Source organism: Neofelis nebulosa, chromosome 14 (genome assembly GCF_028018385.1).
Source record: "Neofelis nebulosa isolate mNeoNeb1 chromosome 14, mNeoNeb1.pri, whole genome shotgun sequence".
Taxonomy (NCBI): domain Eukaryota; kingdom Metazoa; phylum Chordata; class Mammalia; order Carnivora; family Felidae; genus Neofelis; species Neofelis nebulosa.
Window position 1 is genome coordinate 19,747,053 of NC_080795.1, and position 13,359 is coordinate 19,760,411.

The 13,359-nt window shown below is 41.8% G+C and overlaps 1 protein-coding gene and 1 long non-coding RNA gene across 6 annotated transcripts in view; one reads left to right on the forward strand and one right to left on the reverse strand.

The window, feature by feature from the left end:
* Nucleotides 1-13,359, forward strand: part of SULF1 (sulfatase 1) — a 178,207-nt gene that overhangs the window by 12,769 nt on the left and 152,079 nt on the right. For 3 of the 5 annotated variants that reach the window (XM_058699773.1, XM_058699777.1, XM_058699778.1), the window contains exon 1: nt 12,204-12,428. The exons of the other annotated variants lie outside the window; for them this stretch is intronic. The gene's annotated coding sequence lies outside the window, so the exon portion shown is untranslated. Of the gene's footprint in view, nt 1-12,203; nt 12,429-13,359 lie in introns of those variants that run through there. 5 annotated transcript variants of the gene reach the window in all.
* LOC131495016 (uncharacterized) lies at nt 9,100-12,048 on the reverse strand. The gene is made up of 3 exons (XR_009253720.1): nt 11,943-12,048; nt 10,639-10,814; nt 9,100-9,996 (listed from the first exon to the last, which is right to left on the reverse strand). It is a non-coding gene; the product is annotated as an uncharacterized LOC131495016 (long non-coding RNA).

Sequence of the window (13,359 nt, forward strand, 5' to 3'; positions counted from 1 at the left end):
TCCCTCTCTGACCCTCCCCCGTTCATGCTCTGTCTCTCTCTGTCTCAAAAATAAATAAACGTTAAAAAAATTAAAAAAAAAAAAGAAGTGCATGTCAGTGAAATTCTACCAGGACCAAAGGGAGTTCATAGGTCTATTGTACATTAGGATCTAACAAAAATGTGAAGGTATGAGCCCAGTTTTGTTTGTGACCATGGACCCTCTTGCTGAATGCTATGATGAATAATCAGGTACTGTCGAGAATTCTTGGGACTGGAACAAATACCAGAAAAAGCATTTATTGGATATATTCCTTGCAGAAAATCCATTCTAACAAAAATACCCAAGCACTGTTGCTACGGATGATCTGAACATTATCTAGTGTTAGTATAGAGAACTTTCTTTGTAGAGGCATGTTCTAACCTACACTAAAAGGATCCTACCCAAATGATGATGACAGTAGTAATCATTATCCCTTCAAAACATCGTTTCTTAAGCTAAATCATCGGAATTTGAAATATTTGGGTATGCAAATATTTCTGCACCCCATAAAGCTGAATCTGAGAGAAGACAAGCCCGAGTCTAAAGCGTTAGTAAGTGGAGTAATCAGTGTTAGAACTTGTGTCTTCTAACTCCTTTTTCACTGCTCTGTGCTTCAAGCGATTCAAGAAACATCACATTTTCTCAATATTGGGGAAAACTGTAGCATTAGAACAGTTGAGCTTTTCCTCAGAAACGTCACCTCATTGAGAAATAAACATTTGAAATTCTTACTCAGGTACTGCAATTTTCCCAAGAGAAGCCTAAAAGCAATATTCTTCATAGCTTAATAAATTACACAAGTGTATATACCATTATATATCTGTATAATTTATGTTGAAAACTGACTTATTTATAAAGGAAGTAAAATCAATCATTATTGGATTATAAATGTATTGCTTAGTCATTAACTTACATTTTTTGTGTTGTATTATAAAGAATAACAATTTAATAATTCAAAATAAAAGATGAATTTAGAATGCTTAAGTGTGGCTTTGACTTTTTGAAAAATAGTTTTGTTCCTAAAACGTGTTCTAGATTTCCTTTTTTTGTTGTTGTTTTAAGTATCTAAAGAAGCCATTATGATTTTTAGGGCAATGAAAGAAATATGCGACCGGAAAAGCAGTATTTTTATAAATATTTTCAAGTTATTGGTCGTATTTCACTCCACTGGAGAATGTGATTGCAAATCTGGTTGGAATTATAAAGAAATTGAACTTACCAGTGTTACAACTTCTGATGAAAGGAAGAATTCTGCAGAGAATGCAAAGATAATGTGGCAGAATAATTACCTGTTTGTCACATAGCTAAACCGTATTATTACAGCAAATGCCGAAAAGGGATTCTATGAAAGATTATTTCTTTGGTTCATGTGAACACTTAGTTTCATACTATTTTCGACTAAGCCTATACATTGAACTCTTCTGTAAAACATGCTTTCCTTTTTCCTATTTGTATTTCAGCTGTTGTCTATAATGAAAATAAAGCAGCTCATGTTCACTACTTAAAGGGAGGACCAGAAGAAATAAAGCTGAGCTCTTATTAAACCCTTAGAGCTCTATGGTCCTGCCATTGAGCAGCAAATGCCCTTGAGTTTCTGTGACCTTTTCTCAAACATGCTCATAATCTCTACCAAAAATACCACACAAAATGGCAAACTGTTAAAGTAAAAAACAGCGTAAAGATTCAAGTCTTTGCAGGAGGAATAGAATTCCAAAGTTATGTTGCAAAGTGTGAGAGCATCTTTGTTGTTTCTCTCACGCATCACAGAGACTCTTGAGTTAGCTCTAGTCTTCATCTTGTTCCAGACATATGCAATGGACTTTCTTAGTTTGCACTCTACTGCACTTACAACTTGTGAGTCCTCTGAAGTTTTATGTAATTGGATTGTTCCCAGTATAGGAAATGCACATCCTTTGATTTTATATAACAATGTATACCTTTCCAAAGTGCTTTCTTTTTTTTTTTTTAAGTTTATTTATTTATCTTGAGAGAGAGAGAGAGAGAACAGAAGTGGGAGAGGGGCAGACAGAGAGGGAGAGAGAATCCCAAGCAGTTTCCACATTCACAGTGCAGCCCAACGCAGGGCTCTACCTCACAAACCATGACATCATGACCTGAGCCGAAGTCAGATGTTTAACTGACTGAGCCACCCAAGTGCCCCGAAAGTGCTTTCAATTGTTTATTTGATTTCGGCAACCCTATGGAACATGTCACACAGCTAAGCATCTGTGCCCCTTTTAAAGAATAAGAAACAAAGCCACATTCTTAGGCAATATATACTGAAAAATATTTAGGGGTATAAGACCATGATGTTTTCAAATTACCCTCATCAAGTTCAAGGAAAAAAAATATATATATATAATATATGCATATATATTTCAGTGGGGGGCAGAGATAGCAAGTGAGCAATTGATAAAGGAATGGGGCCAATTGTTAACAATAGATGAATCTGAGTAAATTATGTTGCTACTTTTCTACAAGGTAGCTCAATTCTCCAAGCCTCAGTGGGTTTGTTTGTTTGTTTGTTTGTCTTTTGGTAATTATTTTCAATTTTTTTTTTTTACAAATTTTTATTTACAAAAATTTTTAAAATACAGGAACACAGAGGAGTTAAATAATTCACACACACAAATAGAGCTGATCAGAGGCACAGTGGAGAATGGGATCCAGGTCTTCTATTTCTCCACACTTCCCACAAACCTATAATTTATTTCTATATAAATTGAAAAGTAATTTCCACTTAAAGTATTTAGAAACCACAACCACACCTTTCTCCAATCAATCACCAGTAATCAGTACCATAGCCCAGGACAACTTATTATTATATTACCCATTACAAATCATTTTGACAATTCTACTTTATTTGGTCCTCATAACTCCTTGGATGAAGTTGATAACACAGGCTGTATTGAACCCATTTCACAGATTAAGAAACAGGCTATTAAGGTAACATATCATTCTTATTCATAGCTACTAAATGGCAGAGTCATATTCTACAGTCAGATACTCAAGTCCTCAAATTCCAGAACCACTACTCTTTCCATTATATCCTCTTGACATTACAATGCTTTTTCATACCCTAATGACCATATATCTAAAACTTCTTGGGCTCATGTTGTATTTAGCAATAGAAAAAACAAACAAACAAAAAAAAAAAACCTTCTCTTAAAGAACAAAACAAAATGACTGAAAAAGATGCCTATGTTTTATTTACTAATATAATGTATAATAACAGGTAAGACTTCTTAAGTACCTACCTTCCATGTACAAGTAAGTGCTTTATATACATTATCGAATTTAGTTTTTTTCAACAACTCTATGACCTGGAGTCTACATGATGCAAACAACGAAACGGGATCTGAGAGCTTGACTAAGTTAACTGATATGGTTGACCTATAGGGATCAAATCAGCATCTGGAGTACTCCAGATCCCCTATCATTAATTAAATTGTCCTTATTCCACATTCCCATTTTTTTTCTTTAAGCTCAGATGATATTTTAAACCAATTTCTTTATCATACGTCAGTAATTTTTTTAATTCTGTGAGTGACAGAATTCTTTCCAAGAACATAGTTTGTATGGAAAAGCAAATGTATGAAAAAGCAGGTACCACATCTCATTTACATCAGCAGCAGCCCCCAACACACATTATGCATTGAATAAATGTTTGTTAAATGAATGAATGATGTTTGGAGTTCTCTAAAAAGCTTTTAAGATGTCATGATCTAAATAGTTAAACACAAGACCTAAAAATTAAATTGGTTCAATTCACCAAACCTGGCTTCACAGCAAAGCACACCTTTCACAGCCAGAAAAAAAGAAATAATAACAAAACAAATTTCGTTTTTTTAAAAAGCCTTCCCCTAGAAAGTTGAAGTGCTTTGTCGATAATCTGACAGATATGGCTTTTGACCGTCTGGATAACCTCTTGGATTATCATCTCTTGTCTATATGACAAAAAGAGATGCCCAGTCTCACTACTAATCGGACTTTATGAGTTTTTCTCTTTGCTATAACCAGTTGGGGAAAAAAGAGGTGAACCCAGCTGGCTTTCTAAGGTGCCCTGACAGGTGCCCACTGAGCAGTGACACAAGAAGAAACCAGGAAGAGAAAAGAGGAGTTCAAGACAGGTGGTGGAATATACGACACACACTTTTCCCTCACTTCTTCCAACCCACGCTTTGAGCCATCCCTTTTGTGATTTCTTCCCACTCCAAAGGTTTTGGTAATACTCATCTGTATACATTATTCCTCAAATAAGAACGGTTAGCTGAGCTGAGAAGACCATATTCACCTTCCTCCTTCCTCTATTAGTAATACGACCCCTGTCCTGGCCCTGCACCCTAGCACAGCACACGGACACCTTAAGTGCACAACTTAACCTTACTGCAGTGTAAGGAAATTTCAGGGTAAAAACTGCATTCGTGGAAGTCAGTCACATATCAGGTCTCAGGTTATTTAACTTGGCATGAGTTTAAAGCATAAAGCAATTCCTTTCGGGAACTGCCCATTATCACTCCCTTTGCTGTCCATCATCCTTGCCTCAGACTCTGACTCTTAGCCTCTCGTTCTTCTTACTAATGCACCTGCCAGCCCCAGACATGGGTACTTGCAGATTCTGCAGAACGAGACTTTTTCCTGTCTCAGTCTCCGGACATCGTCTAACCAGCATCTCCCAAAGAGTGCAAACTCTGCACTAGCTGTGTCCAGGGCTCTGTCTCACATACCTCTTGCTTTCTCTTCCATTTTCTCAGCCCAATCTGCACCCCTGCGCTTTGCCCCAGCTCCTCTCTCTGGCATATATGTTTTTTGCATACGCAATTTATTCCTCCGCCTGTTCACAAAAAGACTGGAGGGGATAATCTGAATTTGGCACATGCTGAATTTCTTGGATGATGTTCCCTCTGTTCATATTTTCTATGTCTCTCTAACCCACTGTTTTCTAGCAAAAGCTTTCTTAGGATTTCTAACATAAACCCTGAGTTTACCTAATCCCCTGAATAACTGTTTGTCCCCCAGGCTGAAGTCACAACAATAACATTCGTGTTATTATTAATGATTATCAAGCACTGCCTTCTTTGAGAGAACCCTATTGTTTTCCTTTACATAATTAAATATTCATATTTAAACACGGAAACTTAGGCAACTGTTTATAGGGTCACCCTTTCACTAATGCTTACTGAAAGAAGGAATATATTTTTTACTCGCCCAGGGCAAATACTGAACTCATGCTTAGGACACGAACTCCCTAAAAGACTGTTAGAAAAAGGAGGAGGAGAGCCTGGGTGGCTCAGTTGCTTACGCATCCGACTCTTGGTTTCAGCTCCAGTCATGATCTCTTGGTTCATGAGTTTGAGCCCTGCATTGGGCTCTGTGCCAACAGTGTGGAGCCTGCTTGGGATTCTCTCTTTCTTCCTCTCTCTCTCTCTGCCCCTCCCCCTCTCATGCTCACTCTCGTTCTCTCCCAAAATAAACTTTTAAAAAAAGAAAAAGGAGGAGAAACTGAACGATAACTGAGTACTTAGCACATGATAGACACTGCTATTCACATTCAGACTTTGTTATTCCTATATTAGTCATTCTAGTTGTAAGCAAAGAGCTAGATGGAAATATTACACACCTGTAGAGCTAGGAATTGGACCCAAGTCTCCAAAAATCAATTCTGTCTCTCAAAAGAAAGTTCCATATAAATGCTAAACAGTAAAACCGGGTCATTAATTACGTGAAAGCAGTTTACATTTTTCTACAATTTACGCCTTTTTTCTTCCCCCAGACTAATTAAATCTCAAATGCTGGTAAAGTGCTTCTTCCCACAACTTACTAGTTTTTTTTTGTTTTTTTGTTTTTTTTTTTTGGTAAAAAGCTAGATGAAGTTTCACTGTGAAGCTGGCGAGGAAGAGAAGACCGAGCTTCCAATAAAAACTTGCTAACTGGTGCGGCACACTGTGCGTATCAAAGTGGAACAAGTCCTACAGAATACAGACTGGTCTGCACACTGTTTGCTATGGGCTGGCTGAAGTGCTCATCTCTTAGCCTCATCCCCTGGGCTCACCCCCAAGCCAGCCTTGACAGGGTGGAAACAACCCCCCAGGAAAGCACGACTGCTGATTTGGAATCTAGGGCACAACACACACACACGCCGCTCGGTGTTTTCTGTAAGGCATTATTGCCGTTCCTAATAAGCAAGACACATACATGCTTACTTAATGTGTTTTCCTTTGATTTACATGTCCTGGCTTCTTAAATCATTTCCAGAAGTCCTGAGGAAATGTGACATAAATGTGTTATCTTTTCCTCCAACAGAATGTCAGATCACTTCTTGAAAGATCCTTTCCAAATGCTTTAGTTCAAACCGGTTTTAACAAACTTGAATATATACACCATAATTAGGAAGCCAATTTATTCAGTTAATTTGCATCAGTCTAAATAATTTTTCCTGACAGATGACTTCCGTTCTAAGTACCAAGTACTTTTTAATCCTAGTCAGGTTATTGCTAAGGATAAATGATTTCACATTTCTCATAAAGATGCCAGTCATTAAGAATATTAACACAAATTCCTTCCCCTTGGATAGAAATGAGCTGTTATGTTAGCAATGTTGCTGCGTCAGCTTTTCTATTGTCAAATACAACAAATGATGAGAAAATCAATTTACTCTTTAGAATTAGTCAAGTGAGGAATCCTTTGAAGTGGGGGTGCCGGGTTTTGCCTGGGTTCTATAATCACATAAAAGCGGGTACTGTATATATGTTGGTAAAATGTTGTGAAATTTAATGAGGACTATTTGCCGCCGTAGACCTTCCAGACAGAATCTATCTCTGAAAAAGAACTCCCCGCTCCTAAAATAGAGGTTTGATGAGCAGCAGATGTGGGTTAAATGAACCCTTGTTCAACTGAACTGAGAATATATTCTGATCTGTACGAGGCACAGGCCAGAAAAGGGGGTGTGATGATATAGCACAGCCTCAGCGTTGAGGTTGGCTGTGGAGTTCGAATATATTTATTTACTCCATAAAGTGTCTCTTGTAAGGCAGAATGCAAATGAGCTCTTCGTTAATACATCCTAATAGTCAGAGGATGCCATACATGACGCTCAGGGAACAATTTACAGTTTTACTTTGTAGTCAAAGAACGTGTGGAGGAAAGAAAGTCAATGGGTAGCCATAACCTTTACAGTGATCTATGCCCTGGCAATGATTTGCAAGTTCCACAATTTTTGTTTCTCCACCCATAAAGGGAAGATTAGATCGTTGCTCAAGAATGACAAGCATTTAATATTTGGAAATGACTGTGAAATAATGAAGTGCCTGGATTCTATAGAAATGCCGAGGAGAAAAGAAGATTAATTTCAAACCAAAATCTAGTACAAACACGACCTTCCTATTGTAAATCTCATGAATAGGAAAAGAAATTACATCTAAAGCTTTGTTTCTAGGGCTCAGAATTTGGAAATATATTAATATTGGAATGTTTCAAATGGAGGGAAAAAAGAGCTGTTTATTATAATCTCTTTGGCTGTGGAGATGGGAAAAATTCTTTCTGCTACATTTTACAGAAAGAATGCAGTTAGTAGAGATTTAAATGACAGGAATGGAAGGGTCATCTTTTTATTCTTTTGCCTTCAGGCAGGGCTAAAGTTAAGTCCTCTCAGGAAAGAGAACAATGCTGTTACTCCCAAAAATCTCCAGGTGAGAACGATAAAAATTAAAAAGAGCAGACAGGAAAGCTCTGGGGCCTGGAAATTAATAAAGGTCAGTTCTGGCTGACATAATTTCAGTTAAAACTCATTTCTATTTGCAAATAGCCTGACACTTAGCAAAACTCCAAAGGATGTGATATTTGGCACCAGTTCTCTGCAAAATTCCATTTAGTATCAGTATTCATGTCTGGTCATTGTTTTGTTCACCTCCTCTTCACCCCGCGGGTAAGAGGTTCTAGAATGACCAGACGCAGGATGTCCGACACTGCACATGTGGGAACAACAGCGGTTTGTCAATCACATAGACCACCAGCCCAGGGGAGGCGGACGCTACACGCCTGTAGAGCCACACAGAGGTTGCATTCGGGAACACAGTGAAACAGAAAAGGCTAGGGCGGGGGTGTGGGGGGGGGGGTGTGTGGTAGGCTTTGTAGTAACAAGAGGATGAAGTGTACCTTGATTCCAGGGCGGGATACAGTTGGCTTGTTTCAAGGATCGTGTGGTCTGGCAGGGAAGTGAGACTTACTAGGCTGGGGACCAGGTGGAGTGCAGCTGGGGCAGCTGTAGAGGAGCTGGCCAGGTGGGGAGCCTTTCCGCCTGCCGAGGGAAGGGAGGAGCTCACTTTCCCTTGCTATATTTGGCCCCTCCAAGAAAAATGTCTTTGCCACACACACCGTGTCTCTTGTAAAAAGAGTTGCTTTTTTTTAATTTTTATTTTTTTATGTTTATTTATTTATTTATTTAGAGAGAGCTCACGCATACATGCGCATAAGCTGGGGACTGGCAGAGAGAGAGGGAGACAGAGAATCCCAAGCAGGCTCAGCACCCTCAGCACAGAACCCGACGTGGGGCTTGAACCCACGAACTGTGAGATCGTGACCCGAGCCAAAACCAAGAGTCAGACACTTAACCAACTGAGCGACCCAGGCACCTCGAAAGAGTTGCTTTTGACTGGATTAATAAACAGGGGGATGTAAACAGTTTTCTAGTGAGTGCTCTCAAGCCAAGCCTATATAATTAGCAAGATGATTCATGCAAAAGCGTCCTTTGCCACTCACTTTGATTTGAATGAGAAGGGGAAGAGGGTCCTAAACCATCCAGACAAATTACATATTTAATTCCTCACTTGATTTTAATTTGTCACGAGGTGAATATTGACTGACTTGAGACTTACAGCCAATGGCCGAAAACGGTCTAGCTTGCTGAAGCCAAGGTGTTTTTCTGCCTTCCATTTTTCATGAAGAATTCTGTCAGGAAAGACAGTCAGGTCAGATGATCTCTCACTTTCCCTGCTGTTTAACAAGCAAAGAGATAAAGGGTACAGGGAGGCCAGTGGTTTCAGAAAGGGCTTAGACATCTGAAGTTAATGCTGGGCCTATTATAAAATTTGGGGCAAGACATTTAATCTCTCTGGACTTTTTCAGGAGGAAGTTAAACTATATCAAGAAGGTTGGTTTTGTTTTTGGGGTTTTTTTTTAGTTTATTTATTTATTTTCGAGACACAGCCCAAGTGGGGGAGGGTCAGAGAGAGGGACAGAGGATCCCAAACAGGCTCCATGCTGCCTGCACAGAACCCAAAGTGGGGCTTGAACCCACAAAACTCCGAGATCATGACCTGAGCTGAAAGCAAGAGTCAGATGTTTTCTTCTTTTTTTCATTTTTTAAATGTTTTTTTATTTTTAAAAAAGAGAGACAGAGCATGAGTGGGGGAGGTGGTGCAGAGAGAGAGGGAGACACAGAATTCATAGTAGGCTCCAGGCTCTGAGCTGGAGCACAGAGCCCAACGCAGGGCTCGAACTTGTGAACTCCAAGGTCATGACCTGAGCTGAAGTCAGAAGCTTAACTGACTGAGCCACCCAGGTGCCCCCAGGAGTCGGATGTTTAACCTACTGAGCCACCTAGGAGCCCCTAGATCAAGAGTTTTAAAATAACTTTTTAGTAGCAAAACCCTTATTTCAAACAAAACTTAAAGTCACTCTATAAAACAGATAGAAATGAAGCTTCTTTGTTTGAATCCAATGACTGGGGCCAAGCCCAACTTACCTGGCCTCCCGACACGTGTCCTCTTTCCCAGTTCTTCCCCAAAGATTCCTAAAGCACTTCCTGGAGAGCCTCGCGTTCCTTAGAATCCGGTTTGAAAACCAGCCGATGAGACACTGCCTAAGGTTCCTCCCAGCTTTCAGCAGAATGGAAAAATTGTAGGCTGGGTAGACAGATAGATGTGGGTTCAAATCCTCGTTCTGCCACTTCCTGACCTGAGTTACCAGTTTCTCCATCTGCAAAGTGAAGATAAAAATAGTTCTGTTTTAGGACAACTGCTGCGTTAAGAATGCATGTGAAGCATCTAGCCAGTGTCTGGAACCTAGTAGGGTCTCGCAAATGGGAGCTAGAATAAACGTCATGGCTCTGATTGAGGAAATATCCTATACTTGAACTGCTAAATTGCCACGAGACTTCTGTCATTCCTAAAGCCAAAACTTCAAGAACTTGAGGCAAACATTTCCCTTTAGAACCTGAATTGGTTTTCATTGTTCCCAATTAGTGGAGGCGGGAAAATTCTTCTAACTGACTGAACATTTTGTGTGCACTGGAGAGCATGTACTGTGTAGATACACCCCAAGTCTCTTAAATGACGCCGTGGTCGATCCAACCGCCACAGATGGAATTTAAAGCACGTTGCCTTCACCAGAGAATATCAGGGGGGATGTCATTAAGAACACTTTAATGCTAAGCCACAAGAAATTCAGTACCTGACAGCTCACGGTCTATATTTCACCCTGTATCATAAAACGATTCACCAGGGAGCTGTTGTTCGTTTGTGCAATTGCTGTTGTGATAGCCTGCGGTTCTTTCAATAGTGGAGGGGTACCCCCCCCCCGTAAAATGCATCCCAGAAGTCTGATTTCTGAAAATCTCACCTTTGGGGAATTTTCCTGGCATTCTATTAAGTAAGCTCCACTTTATAGGTTTTCTAAATGTAGTAGCAGAGGCTCAGTGGATGCCGGCCATTCTGTTACCCTCGCGAACTTACACCTGAGGGGAGGCTGGCTCTGGTAAAGTCTGGATGCACCTTTCCGTGTTTTGTAAAGCTTTCCTTTAAAAAACAAACAAAAAAGGTTATCCACAAACCCCTCTAAGCCTAATGCCCAGGTCCACCATCAATATTTCGCCACCACGTGGCTGCGTTCAACTGAGCCCACGGACATTACACAGGGCCCCTTCGGCTCCCAGACTGATGGGCCAGGTAAGATCAGGTCGGCTGTCGGTTAAATTCAGGAAACATTCATTAAGCGCCTGCTTGACACAGGCCCCGGTCCCCTAGGCCATCCTGGGGAACCACATAAGTCTCGGAGCCTAGAGGGAGGCAGATGGCCGCTGAATTACAGCAGAGAAGCAGAGCCGGCAGACAAAAGAGGAGAAATTTGGGAAGGATTCTGTGGGGAAGTTGGGATTTAACTAAGCTTTGAAGGAAACGGGAGTGCAGACATTCCAGGCTAAGGAGGAGGATGTGAGTAAGGCTAGGAAACGAAGGAACTGAAAGGCCATCTTTAGAGCATGATTCATATTCTAATGTGCTGGGGTAGGTGAGGCCAAGCGAGGGCTGGGAGGTTGGTCAGGAGCGCGGAGACAAATAAACGGGAGTTCTGAATACCAGGATGAGAAAGTTCCTTAGGAGTTGGGGAGATGGGGAGCAGGGCCGGGAACAGGGCAGGACAAAAAGAATCTTAAAAAAAAAAAATAGGAGGTAGCAAGTTGGGGAGGGAGAGTCAGCAAGGAAGATTGATGCTCAGAGTGAATCAGAACTTTCTCAGACCCAAGCTCCAGGGAGGCGGGAAAGAACCCTCTGGCTCGGTCTATTGCTCCCACAGAGGGAAAAAAAAAAAGAGAGAGAGAAAGAGAGAAAGAAACCACGAGACCCACAGAGATTGCAACTGGGGGACTAAAGTTCAGCCCCGGAGCAGGGAGCTCCCTGCAAGCCTTCGCCGGGAAAACAAGAGAGGGCGTAGAGAAGCAGCGGCAAACACCTGGTCTGAGTCTCAGAAACATGAGTGTTTGCTCAGCACTTGGTCTCTGGAACGCCCGCCTTTGCAAACACCACATCTTCCCCGTCCACTGCGTCCCGCCACAGGCGGCTACCGTGCGGGCGCCCGGGGCGGGGAGCCGGAACCGCCCGCCCTCCGAGGAGCCTGCCCCCGTCGCCGGCCGGCCAGCTGCAGCTCACTGTTTGTTTGCCGACGTTTGCATACAACACTGAGTTGCCTTTTTTTCCTTCCCAGTCGGTTCGGCGGTGTCCCGAGATTCACCCCCAGAGTAACTTCTGCCTCTGCTCCTCCTCTTCTTGGAACTGCCTTTTGTTTGTCTGGCAGCCTTGGTTCTATGGGGGTGTGTGATGATAATAATACGCGGGCTTATATAACCCTCTTCATCTTGCAAGCACTTCGCAGACAGTCCCTAATGAATCTTCGGGCGGCTGTAGCGGCAAAGAGGAAACCCCAAGCCCGGGCGCGGAGGCCAGAGGGGAGGGCGGCGCGGGTCAGAGGCCGGGCCTCCCTGGCTCCCCGCGCCTCGGAGGTCAGGGGAGATAAGGAACAATGACTCTCGCCCTCGGGAGGAGGAAGGAAGTCCCGCTGCCACCTTATCTCTCCTCCTCTGCACGCTCTCAGTTCCCAGAGCTTGTTCTCTAGAGAAGATTTTGAAGGCGGCTTTTGTAAGTATGATGCTCTGCTTTTTCTTTAGAAAGGAAGGAAACTTTCCTCGCTGCCCTGGTCCACCTCATATTATCTATTCCTCAGGAGTCAGTTTCCCTCGCTCAGCTCTGGTTCTTGGGTGATGGAAAGTGTGCTTCTGGCCAAAGGTCCTCCACCCAGTAGGGTCCCTCCCAAAGACCATGGGAGGGGAAAGAAGTTTGGGTTGATAATGCACTGAACGAAAGAGCACCCCGGCCAGGTGCTGAAATTGGCCACTTTCACCACCTCCTGGTCATGTCTGGCCGTCCCACACACATCTCGTCACCCTAGAGAGGAATCCTGGTTCTTCGCCTGCCTTGTTAGGCAACCAGAAAGGATGGAGGGACTTTAATCTTCAGGTTCTCTGCTTGCAGTGCTCACAGTTTCAGACAAATGGAATTGTTGGAAGTTTCTTTTCACACTCTGAAATAAATCCCGTCTCTCGGTGTAGGCTTGAAAACTTGCACAGGCTTGTATAAACTCTACAAAAGCACTGTAACTGTAGTGGACATGTGAATTGTTATTAAGTTTTTCACCGCATAGCTGAAAGGTCTTAATATTAAAGGAACATGGACACTAACTTCTCAGGCCCTGGCAAACCCCAAAGCTCTGTTATTAAACGGTTCTCGTAAAGAATGCTGAATTCACAGAGTATTTTTCTCAGGGATGATGCTCACTGCTTTGAGAAACTGTCTTTCAACAAAAAGTGAACTTAAAACTCTGGAACAACACGAAGAAAGATACAATTTCTGAACACAAACTAGAACTTAAAGAAAGTTCTATTCTGGGGACTTGTGCAATTTGCATTTACAGAACCATGATTACAACTTGGCTTAAGTATGGCATATAGAAAATTACTGTCTTTACTCAGGTAAGAAAACCGAGACTTAGAAATTGGCAATAATGTAGAAA